Below are 14,542 nucleotides of genomic sequence, written 5' to 3'. Positions count from 1 at the left end.
TTAGAAAGAAGCTGCAAATTAAAAACGAGGTATTGGTAAACAGGACGCTAACTGGATTAATGTGAAAATAATGAATTCTGATAAAAATAGCCAAAGAGACAATTGGAAGTTAGAGGTCAGTGTAATTCCAAGAACACCGCCTAATCGTCATCTGGTCCATGTGATGTTTGAAAGGATGAGAATAATAGGAAGAGTCTACTCTTGACCCTGGAACATGCAGGTTGAAGGAAGTGTAAGCAAGACCCCATGTGAGTAGAGTGTGGGTAGCGCCTGCGATCCTGGCAGGCTGTCTTTTCAGAGTTTGGGGGACTCTCTGGCCAGGGTCCTTCTGAGTGGCCAGGAGAACCTCAGGTTGCCCACTTCCTCTTTCTCTCCTCTGCTGTCATTAAACCTCTTTCCATTCCGTTTCTCTCCTCCTGACGAATCCACTCTCCCTAGAAGGGACGGGAGCCGGGTCTGGGACGGACGGAGTGGGAGAGACCGGATTGGCCCTGCCTGGACCTTTTGAAATGTGTGCTACTCAACAGCATTTCGTTGACCAAAAAAATCCACAGAGGTAAAAACTGACAGAAGTCACGGCGAGCGTGCCCGACTTTGGAACCAGCCAGCCCAGATCCGCCACATGACCTGTCAAAAGCCGGCTTTGGTCGACGAGTGGAAAACACCTTCCCCATAAGGAGAGGATGTGGCCAGCTCAGCACTCAGTGGCCCCAGGGAGGGACCCTTCTCTGGGCGTCTCGGGGTGTAGCTGGGCCCTGGGGCTTATAAAGAATTGATGTGGCCGCCCTACCTTATGGTCCAAATTAACCCTGAGCCCCTGATATTGCAGAATTCAGATTAATTTTTTTCCATTTTAGAAAAGTACATCGTATCTGAATTGTTCGTTTTATAACACTACAAAGGAATCTGATAGAAGCGCTCCACATCGAGCTCACCCATGTTTCTGCAACGACACACACGGCTGTTTACCCTAAATGGCAACAGAGGCCATGAAGAGCCTTGTCTCCGTCCGCCCAGTGGTGTCGGCCCCAGACCTAAGGAAAGGCTTTGGGTTTTCTGAGCTTTTTGGATTTCAAAGTTCAGAAAAAGGATGTGGGGCTTCCCTGGTGGCGCAGTGGTTGAGAGTCCGCCTGCCAATGCAGGGGACGCGGGTTCGTGCCCCGGTCCGGGAAGATCCCACATGCCGCGGAGCGGCTGGGTCCGTGAGCCATGGCCGCTGAACCTGTGCGTCCGGAGCCTGTGCTCCGCAACGGGAGGGGCCGCAACAGTGAGAGGCCCGCGTACTGCAAAAAGAAAAGAAAAGGGATGTGGAGCAGGTGGAAGCAGTATTCTACAGGGGCGTTAACTCTTCATCCATCCATCCATCCATCCATCTATCACTTGTCATTCATTCCTGAGCGCCCACGGCTTACCAGGCTCTGTTCTGGGGTCTAAGAGCCCACAGCCTTGACCCTCAGTGATATCAGCTTAAAACCAAGATGCCTGCTCCTCAGAGGCCAGGCAGCGAAACGGGGAAGCAGGGCGCTGATTGTGCAAATACGCAGGGGGCTTGCTGGAGCCTAAGCCTCCCCCTGCCGAGGGCCCCTGGGAGCAAGCGGTGGCCCAGAGCGTCCTTTGTTCACGGCCACAGGTGGGGACGGGCCTTGACCACTAGGACCAGGATGGGCTGTGCCCGGAGCTGAGATGGCAGGGCCTCTGGGCAGCTTTGGGGCACCAGCTTCTCCAAGCCCGTCCTGCCAGCATTTGGAAACTAACATGGGCGGCGGGGAGAAGGTTGCAGGACACACAGCAGGTGGGTCAGAAGTTTGGTCAAACTGCTCCTGGAGTCTCCTGAGTCTGCGATGGTGGTTCAGGCCTGAAAAACAAGCGCATCCCAGGAAACACAGGAAGTGCGTTGTGCGGGACGCATCTGAAATGGGTAGTTTAGTCAGATGTTTATTCCCTAATGGTTTTTAGGCCCAGCTGTGCTGTGTGACGTTGGATAGGTTCCTCAGCCTCTCTGTGCATCAGTGTCCTCATCTGTAAAACGGAGATGGCAGTTTTTCTCCTGGGTTGACGTGATGGCTAAATGGTTCGTGTTTGTAAAATGCCGTTTCCAGTGCTCCGTGCGCGGGGAGTCACATGTCAGGTGGGGCGGCGAGGATTCACGGAGATCCGGCTACTGTCAACTTTCAGACACGTTTTGGGGAACTTATCCTTGTACGGGGAGGGGCTGCTGGGAAAGGCTGGAGCTGGAGGGAGGTGGGAGGGGTGTGGGGCGGCCTCGAACGCCCCTACCACACAGCCGCCACCCTGCAGGGAGCAGGGATTTCTGCTTAAAGGCGCAGAGCGGTCCCCCAGGATGTGTCTTGGAATGAAAGACATTTACGGGAGGCAGAAGAATGGCCCCCCAAAGGCAGCCACATCCTGATCCCCAGAACCTGTGACTTACTTCACAGGAAAAGGGACAGGATTAAATCCAGGACTGGAGATGGGGGATGACGACCCTGCGGAATCTGGGTGGCCCAGTGTCATCACAAAGCCCCTCTAAGAGGGAGGCTGGAGGGCTGGAGCCAGAGAGAAGATGCGATGGAGGCCGAGGGTGGAGAGATGCAGTTCAAGATGGGGGGAGGGGCCCGGAGCCGAGGAATGCAGGCGGCTTCTAGAAGCTGAAGAAGCAAAGGACGTAGATGTTGTCCTGGAGTCCCCAGAAGGGACAACCCCGCCAGCACCTTGATTTCAGTCTCGTAAGACTCTCTCTTTTTGGACTCCGACTCCTGAGCCACAGAACTGTGCGAGAATAAACAGATGCCGTGTGGTCATCTGTTCTGGCTGCAATAGGGAAGTGAAACAAGCTGGTAGCGGCAAGGCTCCCGCCCTCTCCTCCTCTCCATGGTGATGAGCAGAGGCCTTGCCCTGATGCTCACACCTGGGCTGACAGTGGGTTCCAGCCTCGGCAAGGAGGAGCCTTCTAGTCGTGCCTCATGTTGGGAGAAGGGGTACGAAATACTGGTTGAACTCCTTGTTGAATGCCCCACCCAGAACTGATGGCCAGAGGTCCAGCTGGGACCATCACGCGAGGGTCACCCACCCATCTTTGGTCTCTGACATCCTTGTTTCTGCTGAGGAACAGCAGGGTCTGTCACCCGTCCCAGTCCTGAGGGTGGGGCCCCAGCCTCCGGGAACTCAGGACTTTCCTGTCTCCATGGGGGAGGGGGAGGGGGAGGGGGAAAGGGTGGGCCAGGAGGTCACCCCCCCAGGAGCTCAGGATGGTGAGATGCATCCTTCTCAGCTTGAGAATGGGCAGTGGGGGCTTGGCTTCAACGAAGACCTGCCCACTGTGGCCATCAGCTGGCTGAGGGTGGCCTGACAGAGCCCGGGGTGGGGGCAGGGGGAACCTTGGCACCCCTCTGGCTTCTCTGCCTCTTTTGCCAGGACCAGGAAACACCTGCCTCCCCCCAGTATTCACTCGCTGTGTGGTCATAACGCCTCACGGCTGCATGTGTGTGTGTGACGTCCCGGAAGGGCGAGGGCTTTGGCTCCCGTGCTGGCCGTGTCTTCAGTCACTGCCTTTCTGTCCAGCCCAGGGCTGCTATTCTGCAAAGCGTCTTACACCCCAGGGGCTTCTCCTCAGACTTAATGCGGCACTAATGCCCATTCCAGGGGCCCCGGGAAATGGGGAGATCACTGCAAATGATGCTTCCCAAATTTGTGTTATATGAGACTGTATCCGTTTCCTACAGCTGCTGTAACAAATTGCCACAAACTCAGTGGCTTACAATACCACGGACTTGTTTTCCTACTGTTCTGGAGGCCAGGTGGTTGAGATCAGTCTCACTGGACTGAAGTCCGGGTGCGGGCAGGGCTGGTTCCTTCCGGAGGCTCCAGGGGAGAATCTGTTTCTTGCCTTTTCTGGCTTCTAGAGGCGTCCGCGTTCCTTGGCTCGCGGCCCCGTTCTCCCTCTGCAAAGCCACAGCCCAGCACCTTCTCTCCTCCCTACCGTCCTGCCTGCCTCTGTGAGGACCCTTGCTGGTGGCCCTGGGCCCACCCAGATAACCTAGGGGCTGCCATCTCCAGGTCCTTAATCCCACCTGCAGTGTCCCCCTTACCGTGTCCACCCTGGGCTGGACTGAGCTTTCTGTGGTGCTACCCACCGTTGGGGAGGGAAGGGACAGTGTGTATGACATGGATTAGTCTCCCAAACCTGTGTCCTCCAAGTCCTTCTGGCCAGCAGTTAAAAATTGGTCCTGGAAATTCAGAATGTGGCATTGTGGCTGTGTTTTACATTGAGTTATCCGAATTGAGAGAGAGAGAGAGAGAGAGAGAGAGAGAGAGAGAGAGTGAGTGTGTGTGTGTGTGTGTGTGTGTGTGTGTGTGTGTGTGTGTGTGTGTTGGTAGGAGAAAAGGAGCTGAATATCAGCAATTTCATGGTTGGACCTGATATCGACATAGATGGATCCTTGTCTGTTTGAAGCATCTACTGACGTACCACAGGTGAAATGATGTCATTTTTAGAGTTGGCTGTGGCTGGAGGACAGAGTGATGTTGGGGCCAGGGGACAGGTCAGTGGATGCACTGCACCAGTCTCTCGACTGAGTGTGTTTCTGAATTGCGACAAAGAGGAGGAGGAGAAAAGCACAGACACGAGTGGAGTTGGCGGCTCCCCTCCCGGCTCCCGCGCCTCCAGCTCTGCCCCCGCCGGGCCGGGCGGGGCTGCTTCTGGGTCACTGTGCAGAGGGCGTGGCATCCCTCCGGAGCAGGGGACACAGGCCGGCCGCTGGCCCCAGGGCTCCTGGCCACGCTCCGCCCCGTCTGCCCCGAGGCTCCAGGCCGGCCACGCTGCTTCCAGGGCTCCAAAGTCATCGCCTAGGCGACAGGGACGCTGCCGCCACCGCCTGCCTAGCCAGCCACTGAGCCGAGGGCCTCCCGGCTGTCCCCCTCCTCACAGACCCTCCAGGGCCCAGGCTCCGCCAAGGTAGGCTTGGCTCGGGCTGGCCCTCCTCTTTCAGGCGCCAGTTGGGGCTCCCTGGGGCCACCCAGGGGTGCAGAGGCCCTTCCCTACTGGCTCCCACCCGGCGCTTGGAAACAGGGTGTCCTGGGGGCAGCGGTGGCAGATGGGCCAGTGCGGGGAGGCCATGCCTGTGGGTCCCCTGCTGGGACTCGGGCAAGCTGGAGAAGCCACTGCTGTGTGGCACTGCCATCTGCCCCCAGGGGGGTGCGGGGCAATTTGCATGGCCCAGGGGTGGGGGTGGGGGGTGGAACAGAAGTCAGTCCGGTGCCGCCGCCCCTTGGACCCACCGGAACTCTCTCCACTTCCTGCCAAAGAGGCCCTGCCCTGGCCGCATGGCCAGGCTTGTCCCAGCTGGAGGCCACCATTCCTCAGCCCAGCGGGGCCAGTCCAGAACGGCTTTCCCCAGCTCGCTCACCCACCGGGGGCCCCGGAGCCCGCCCTGGCCACCCTGGCCCTCACCCGGCTGCCTCCCAGGCATCACCGAGACCTGGGCAACAGGAGACGGCTCCCCGTGCTGCACGTCGGCCACTGCAGTCCCACCTACGCGGCTGGATGCCCGGGGAGCCTCCAGGGCCACATACTTGAGCGGAGGGGCTGGGGTGGGGGATTCACCGTGATGAAGGCAGAGTGTGTGCGTGTGCAGGTGTGTATACATGTGTGTGCCTGCACATATGCGTGTGCATTGATGGTGCTGGCAGGGGGGTGGGCACCAGTGGCTGGCTCAGGAAGCAGCCTCTGGAGCTTGAATGGAAAGGGGGATGAGGGTTTGACTGACAGACAACCGATAGCAGATTTCCAAACGGCCCCAGAGGTCAGACAGGAGCCGCGTTTGCACCCCAAGACACCCCGGGAATCCTGCTAGATGCTTCTGTGTAGGTCAGCCCTGCGTGGTGGGTGTGACTTCCCTATTCTACGGATGAGAAGACAGAGGCCTGAACGTGCACACAGCTGGTGGGTGGCTGAAGGCGCCTGAGTCTGCAGCTGGTTGAGGGCTGGGCTCAAAAGTGCATTAACCCGATGTGGATCGGCTTGGAAGGGGGGTCCTCATCCCTTCCTGCCCCCTCTTGCATCCCTGCGGCCCATGCCCCCCACCGCCTCACCTGGACCCAGCCGAGGCGTGCCTCGCTGACCACCAGCCTCTGGGTTCGCCACGCCCACGATGTGCCCCCCGGGTGACCTTCCTCACCCAAATCCCACCGCATCCCTCTGGGAGCCGGACCCCTCTCTTCGCTCCCCGAGGCCCACAGCTGCAGGTCCAGCGCCCTTCCTGTGGCCAAGGCCTCTGGGCATCCTGTCCCCTCTCCAGCCCACCTGGCTATTCCTGCCTCCCCCTGACCCGAAGGGCCCTCAGGGCCTATCCTTGGCTGAGCTCTGCCGCATTGGTGCCCCTTTTCCGTCAGCTTGTGAAACCGAAAATGACAACTCATGTGGACCTTCATTTACCCTTGGGCTGACCCTGGGCCTGTCCACACCCCTCAGGGTGCCCTTCACACTGTGGGGGGAAAGGCTGGTTCTCTCTTCTGCCTCCCAAGAGCGGCCCCCGGAGGGCGGGGCTGCCTGGTGGGGAGGGGTTAAGTGGATCCTAACCAGAGCTGGGCTCAAATCCAGCCTTGGCCCTTCTGAGCTGAGTGGCTCTGGGCAAGCGGTCCCCCCTCTCTGTGCTTCTGTAAGAACATCTGGAACGCGGGACGCAGCAGTGCCTTTGTCTCGGGGTTACTTTGAAGACTGAAATCAAGGAATACAGAGGACTCCAGGCTGGGGTTGGCACTGCGTGAGCACACGGTAGATGCTGGGTGTCGTTATCGGAAAGAGCCCCAGGCCCAGGGGATGGGATGGGGGCACGTGGGAGATAGGGAGGCAGGGAGGCAGGCGGCACAGAGGTGGCTCTCTGGGACAGATGCTCCTGGAGTGAGTGAGGGATGGATGGACCAATGCCGTGGCAACTTGGATGAAGTCACGTCAGAGGTCAGCTGACTTCAGAACCAGAGAGGAATGGAATTCATGAGTCAAATGGAGCTCTCGAAAAAAAATCACGGCCCCGATGGCTGGGGCGGGGGCAGGGAGCTGAGTGGGGATGGGTAGAGAGTTCTGGAAATTAGTGCGTCCTGGGCCCATAGTGAGGACCCCAGGGTAGGAGGCAAGGAGCCTACACAGGGTGGGGACACAGCTGAGTGGGTTCCCTTCAAGGAATGTGGCAGAGTCCGGAGGAGAGTGGCCAGGTGGGGCCGATGGTTTGGGAATGACCGTGCAGGGCATGGTTGAAGGAGCACAGATGCTTGTCCGGGGAAGAGAAGGTTCTGGAGGACAGAGCATGGCGCACTGGCATGTAGAGGTGGGACCCTCAAGAGGGGAGGAGGGGAGCCTTGGAGGAGACAGACGGAAACAGCAGGGGTGCCTGCCAGCCGGGTGGGTGAGAGTGTTACCGAAAGTGGGGTCCAGCTGCTCACGGCTCAAAAGCCAAAAAGAGGCCAGGCTGATGGAAAGGAAAGGTTGCTTTATTTCAGAGCAAGGGCTCCATGTCCTCCGAATGCCCCAAGGGCTGACTCCCACCCACCGCCCCCAACTGACAGCCAGGGGGTGAGAGCTTTTGTAGATGGAGGGAGGGGCTCCACGCAGAAACAGCACAGTCAGCTCTGACGGTCACCTTGAAATTGGTCATGCGGTGGTCTGACCAGCGTCATCCTGATTGTTTTAAGTACAGTTAGTCTTTGGTACCAGGGTCAGTTCATTCCCATTTCTATGAGGCCAGTTCTGTTTGTTTGTGTTTTTGTCTTGGCCGCACTGCACGGCATGCGGGATCTTAGCTCCCCCAATAGGGATCGAACCTGTGCCCCCTGTAGTGGAATCGCGGAGTCTTAACAACTGGACCGCCATGGAGTTCCCTGAGGCTGGTTCTCAGAATTATGACACCTTATGTCATAGCTACAGTATGTCATCGTGTAGTTGACTTCTTTCACCTGGTGGGGGGGTACAGGGGTGGGGTGTATGACCTCACCTACATCTGGCCACTGTTGGGCCATCTGCTGAGGCAGAAGCGGGGAGCCTAGCTGAGAAGCTGCTGCACTTACGGGGGCGAGGGTGGGGGGCTGAGGGGATTTGGGACTAGGGTGGCCTTGTGGCTGGGAGTGCCGGATTCTAGATCCCTGTGGAGGTGGGGTTGGAGGTGGGCAGTGAGACAGAGAAGTCCAGGATGTGCCCAGCCACTCCTCTGTCCAATCCTGGCCACCCTTGGCTCTCACTTGGAACGCGCCATGGCTGAAAGCTCAGACACCTGCTCTACCGTCAAGCGTCTCTTCCTCTGCAGCCTCATGAGGCTCCCAGCCCTGCAGCTGCCCGCCTCCTGGGTCCCCTTCCTGCGCCCCACTCTGGTCTGAGCCTCCCTCACCGACACCCTCACTTCTGCTGTCACTCCTCCAAGCAGGCCCCCCCGCCACAGGTGACTGGGTGCTGCCGTGGAAACCTCCCCACATTGTGGCACAGGTGGGATCGCGGCATCTCTAAGCTCAGGGGCACTGTGCCAGCTACCGGCCCCAGTAGGAATCCATTATTTTGCATCTAGCGGGTGGGTTGTCTCTTACCCCTGGGTTTCTGCTGCCATGGAGTGCTGGGTGGGTCCCACTCATTCTTCTGCAGGTGCCTCGGTCTCAGAGAGACCACTGATGGGGAGGTCCCTGCAGCTGAACCAGGGACAGACCTGGCCTCTGCCCTCTGCTGCCCCTGGGACCAGGGCAGGTTTATTCTTCTTCCTCCGCTGCTACCCTGATCCTCAGTAACCACTGGTCAATTGCAACTCACTCCGTATCTCAAGCTCCTAGTCTGTGCCTGTATCAGCGCCCTGCTGAGTGCTTTGGCTTTTCCACACATCACAGGAAACAGGCTCAGAATGGGCAAGACACCAGTCCAGGGGTCACACAGCTACAGAGCAGAGTGGCAGAGGTGCAGAGCTGGGCTATGTGGATGGAGGGGGAGAGGGGGGTTGGCCGGGAGTGTGGCAGGCAGGGTGGAGCTGCAGAGCAGAAACCAAGGGACAGTAACCCTGTGTCCAAGTCTGACCTGCACATGTTGTGGGTGGAGACCGGGATGGGAGGAAAGCCATGGGCAGGTCAGCAGAGGACCGGGGGCGGGGGGGGCAGGCGGTGGTGGCGGGGGGGCCGGATGTGGGTAGGGCCTCAATGTGTGGGTGAAGAAGGAGGGGTGGACCAGGGACTTCCCAGCAGCGTGTGGGTGAGAACGCAGGCTGGAGAGGGGTTGGGCCTCCTTTGCTCACCTCCTAGAGAGACCAGGTAGAGGGCAAGGTCAAGAACAAGGACGTTGGAGCTAGCTGGCGGGTTGGACTCCCTGCTCTGACCAGCTGTGTGCCCTTGGGTGGGTGACCTAACCTCTCTGTGCACGTTTCCACGTCGGTCAGTGAAATGAGCTGCGCGGTGCACCGCCCTGCTGGGACACGGTGAGGCTCAGCCATGCTCCAGCGTTTCTTTGTTTGGTTTGGCCGCATGAGTTCCTCCACCAGGAAGCTGGCCGTGGCAGTGGTGGGGCGTGGGGGGGTGGGGGCATGTGCCACTGGGTCCCCAACCCTTAGCTCGGCCGGGAGCCTCTCCCAGCAAAGGTCTGGGTGACCCTGGAGCCTGGCAGCCCTGGGGGATTTGGTCAGCCATTTCCTTCCAGAAGTACGTGAGGCCCACGTGGTCAGAGGGCCGCCACCCAGCTCCCTGCCTCACGTGGGTGCTAGACCAACCGTCAGATTCAAACAGAAACTGCCGGGCAACCCCACGGTGCTCCAGGCCGGGCCCAGGTGCCGGAGGGAGGCCGTCCCCGCCCCTGGCCTGGCTGCGGGACCGGGACCGAGGCTGGCGGCCGGGTAAGAGGCAGCGGGACTGGGGGATTCCCGGGGCCGCTCCCAGGCGCTGCGTCCCCCGCCTCCCCACGGGCCCCGGCCCAGGAGGGAGAGAGGGCGGCTTAATCGGGCACCTCCAGCTGTTTTCATATTTCACAAGCGCACCCTGTCCCAGGGTGGGGAGGCTAAATTTGTCTCTCACCATCAGTGCTGGGCTTCCCCCGAGGGGGCAGCGGGGGAGCAGGGAGCCCCCCCAGGGTGACGTTGGCCTCAGCCATGCCTTCCTCCCAGGCCCCACAGGCCCAGTCTCTCCGCAGGAGGCCCAGGTGCCACCCTGGCCGAGGGTCCTGTTCTAACCCCACCCCACGCCCTGCAGGGCCAGCGAGGACAGAGGCTGCGCAGGCTTCCGTGGCCACGTGGCTGGACGCGGGCGGGAGGGGCAGGTGAAGATGGCCACTGCCCTTTGCTCCCTGAGGGTGACACGCTCCTGGCCACCATTCCAGGTGGGACTCCTGCCCCGGCCCCACCGGGCGAGGGCTTCCCGTTCCCGGGGTTGGCTGGGGTCACAGAGGCCCCTCAGCTCCAAGGGCCCAGGCGGCTGGGCGCCGGGTGTCCTGCTGGAATTCAGCTGGGCCGCCGCCCGGGGACGGCGCCATGTCACAGCAGGGCCTCCTGCCTCCTGTGACCCTGTGTGATGGCCGCCTGACCCCTCTGCCCAGGTAGGGGGACTTCTGGACGCTGGGACATTCTGCTGTCCCCTCAAGACAAGGCCGCAGGGTATGGGAAGGGGCCCAGGAAGCCCCCTGGGGTCCCTCCTGAGATGGTGTAGGTTTATCTGCCCCTTAGATTTCAATCCGCCTTCGTTTACTGAAATAACCGGGGATGGACCCACCGGAATAGCCAGCACGTGACTGAGGACAATCAAGATGGCTTGTTTTGGGGTGGGTGGCAGGGTGGAGTTCTTTGGGTCTTTCCCCACTAAACTGAATGGGGCCGCACGCCCTCCCCCAAAGCTGGCATCCAGATGGCCGTGGAGGAGGGGCGTGTGCCCCAAGGTGTCCTTCTCTGCATGCAGGCCAAGCGTCCACACTCTGGACCAGGGCTCTTGCAGGTGGGTGGGGGCCCCCCTCTATGGATGGGGTGTCCCTTCTGGGAGGGTCACAAGGACCCCAGTTTACGGGAGCTGGTTTTGGGGCCCTGGGCAGGGGTGGGCCCAGGGGACGGGGAAACCAGAGGCCTCAAAATCCTGCCCAACCACTGAGGCTGCCCGTGGGGGCCACGTCGCGGAAGGGCTGTCTGTACTCTGCCACCTGCCGGGTGATGGTGGGGCAGGATAGGGGGCATCCTGGCCTGGAGTCGGGGAGGACAGTGGCTTCCCCGAGGAAGCCTGGCCTGGCAGGACAAGGCTGGGGTGGGGAGTGGACGGTGGACCAAGGCTGAGCGTGGAGGCCACCCTGGCTGGGGTGCGTGCGGACAGGGCTGGGGGCAGAAGGGGACCTGTGGGAACAGGGCCAGGAGCCCACGGCAGGCTGTAGCTCTCGCCGGGATTCGTGCAGGACGAGGTCAGAGGGTCGAGCAGAGCCGGCCAAGGAACAGCTGCTGCCCCCCGGAGCCTCCAGCTCCCACCAGCCTGGGGCAGAGGGGCTGTGCTCGCTTGTGGGGCAAGGCCTCCAGCTGTCTGGGCTGCGGCTCGAGTCCCAGCCGGGACCCTTGGCAGCTTGGGCCTCTGAGCGCCTGCCCCAGGGTGGCGGTTCCTGCCCGACAGGGCGGTGTGAGGGCCTGGGGCCCTGACAGCAGCTGGCCCGCTTCTCCCCTGCGGCACTGGACCTCTGGGCTGGAACCTTCTCTGCCGTGGTGCGTGGCAGGATGTGGGACTGCATCCCCTCCCAGGGGGGCTCTCAGAGACCTCGGGGCGTCCCCGAGCCACCCAAAGTCAGCAGGGTGTGGGGCTGTGTCTTCCCTCCAGCTTGAGTTGAGGGCTCTGGGCCACACAGCCTCTGCCCCGCCTCTCCAGGGTCACAAATTTTTGCTGGAAATTCCTTGAGGTGAACTGGTTTTGGTGGCCCCAGCCCACGGCGAGCTGGGACAGGTAGGAGGTGCCTGAGCCCCAGCCTAGCTGCTGTGAGGAGGGGCCACACGTTGCCCTTCTTGGGCTGCCTCTGACTCGGCAGTTCCCTGTGGGCCGGGGCTCAGGGATTCCTTGAGTCCAGCTCCCACCTGCACCGTACCCCACCTTCTCACACCCACGTCACCCTTGGAGACTGGCCCTGACCAGGACTGGACCCCTCTCGGTGCAACAGAATGCATTTTTTTTTTCCCAGAGCAACTTCATCTTCATGGAAAAGCAAAACTGTCCACGGTGCATGTGCACTTCGTGGCATCATTAACACCACCTGAAGAGGTATCATTGAAATTCAGTCTCTCCCCCCATACACGCGATTTTTTCAATGATTCGCGTCGTTTGCAAAAGCAGTTTCCATTGTGAGCACATTTCCAAATTTGAAGTGCGTGTCGGGGAAACTGGATTTAATTTGCAGGAAGTGATTTTAGAATTGCTTTCTTTTTCTCACCTCTGCAAACCTTGGCCACCTTGGCCGAAATGCTGCTAGTGAGTAAAGGGAATATACTATCCCTGCCCTAGGGGAGAGAGGGCTGGGCCCATGGAACTCTGGGGGGCTCCAGTTGGGGGGTTAGGCAGCCTGAGGCCGGACTTCAGCTGTGCCTCTTCCTCACGCCCAGCTCCGGCCCAGGTGGCGGGCGCTCCCTGGCGCCTGCAGGGACCAGGTCTGCGGCTCTGTCACTCGTAGCCCAGTGCAGCCTGCTCTTCAGTTTTCCAGGGAAGCTGGAGGTATGGGCGCTGCTTGGCTTCCTGGGTCAAGTCCCCCGGCTCCTCTGAGTAAGGCAGGGCAGGTTTCTGGACCCATTTTGCCGATGGAGAACCTGCGTGGAAGTCACCGTCAGAGGCTGGTGCCATCCTCGGGTGGACAGCCAAAGGGGCCCCATCAGTGGGTGGGGTGAACCTGTGTGATGCTCTCCCCGCCCCGCGGCGGGGGTGGGGGAGGGTCTGTCCTAGAGTCACTGTGAGTCCCCGGGGTGTTGGCTAAAAGCAGACACAGAGTCCTCGGTCTGAGGGTGTACTGGGGCAGAAGCAGCAGGATCTGCTGAAGGCAGTGGAGTTTGGTGACCCTGGACCACCCCTTGCATCAGTAAGGCTGAGCAGTCTCCGTCTTCAGTCCTGGTGGTGAGGGCTGGTGGGGTGGGTGTAGGACCCCCCCACCCCCGCCACCGCTTCCGCAGAGGGCCAGGCACCTGCAGGTCTGTCCCTGAGCCAGAGCCAGCCTGTGTGGTGCAGGCGCCTCTGACCCCGGCAGCTTGGGGTGAAGCAGGGGGTGGGGTGAAAATGCTGGGTGTGTCCCCCGGAGTGGGGGCCCTCTGTTCCCCCTCCCGGCTGTTCTGTGGGGAGGGAGGTGTGGGAGCCAGGGAAGGGAGGGGGCCTTGGGGAGATTCCCAGTGCTGACTTGCCTCCCCAGATGTGGGGCAGCAGGGGCTGCTGAGAACTGGGGCTGGGCTTTTGGAGAAACTGTCTTTAACTTCCATGCAGCTTTATTGAGGTGAAATTCACATAACATAAAGCTAACCCCTTTACAGCAAACCCTCCAGGGGCATTTAGCCCATGCCCGGTGTTGTGCAACCATCGCCCCATCTTACTCCAGCAGTCTCCCCCCACGCCCCGCCCCCAGCCCCTGCAACCGCCAGCCTGCCTTCCGCCTCTGTGGACTCACCTGTTGCGGACATCTCATAAACGGACTCGTATAGCACGTGGCCTCTCTCACTCAGCATGATGTTCTGAGGTTCATAGTGACGTAGCCGGTGTGAGTGATCATTCCTTTTCATGACGGAGCAATATTCCAGTGTGTGGACCAACCAGGATGTGTTTATTTGTTCATCCGTTGATGCACCTTTGGGCCGTTTCCACCTTTCCACTGTTGTGAGTGGTGCTGCCGTGACCAGGGACAGGATCTTGCCGTCCACTTGCTGTGTGATGTTAGTCAAGGCGTTGTCTGTCTCTGGGCTTAAATGGTCCATTAGCAAAATGAAGGGGGTGGGACCAAATGGCCTGGGCCAGTTGAGCCTCGTGTTGGTACACCCTGCCCACACCAAGAGGCCACTCTGACTCATCTCTACTCATCCAAAAGGACCAGCCATGGAGAGCGGGTGAGGGTGGGTTTCCGCCCAGCTTCGGGGCGGTGGCCTGCTCCACGCCTGCTCCGGCCGGCGTGTTCTGCTTCCTACCAAGTCCACCCTGTTCTGTGTTACCACATGGCCAGCTCCACGCCTTACTCAGCTCTGCTGGCTTTTGGATAGCTCAGCCCAGGGTGGGAGTGATCTCCCCAGCACAGGAGGCATGCAAGTGAGTGCTGACCAGCGCCTTGTTAACACCCTGTGGATTGTGTGCTGAGGGTTTGAGGTGAAGGGGGGAGGAGGCATGACTACGTTAATTTCCAATTCTGAGAAAACCACTTGATTGTCCCTGCACTTACAGCTATGCTGTGTGACCTCGGCATGTCACATAACCTCTCTGAGCCCTGGTCTCCTGAGAGTGGGTGGAGTGGTCTCCGAGCCTGCTGGAGAGTTGGTTTGTGGCCAGCACTTTCCAAGCTCCTAGTCCCGGCCATCCTCACTCGGCCCTGCCCGGCCCCTCCCAGCTCGTGCCACTG

General features: G+C 60.2%; 1 protein-coding gene across 5 annotated transcripts in view; it reads left to right on the top strand.

Annotated features, from left to right (window-relative positions):
- The window catches only part of TP73 (tumor protein p73), a 68,312-nt gene that overhangs the window by 6,043 nt on the left and 47,727 nt on the right, over window positions 1–14,542 (top strand). For 3 of the 5 annotated variants that reach the window (XM_081224805.1, XM_081224801.1, XM_081224806.1), the window contains exon 1: window positions 4,745–4,954. The exons of 1 other annotated variant lie outside the window; for it this stretch is intronic. The gene's annotated coding sequence lies outside the window, so the exon portion shown is untranslated. Of the gene's footprint in view, window positions 1–4,744; window positions 4,955–9,816; window positions 9,849–14,542 lie in introns of those variants that run through there. One more of the 5 variants, XM_081224803.1, reaches the window with a different exon arrangement.

Source organism: Mesoplodon bidens (assembly GCF_964165515.1).
Source record: "Mesoplodon bidens genome assembly, chromosome: 2".
NCBI classification, from domain to species: Eukaryota; Metazoa; Chordata; class Mammalia; order Artiodactyla; family Ziphiidae; genus Mesoplodon; species Mesoplodon bidens.
Note: the sequence above shows the minus strand (reverse complement) of the source record. Positions and strands in the feature narration are given on the sequence as shown.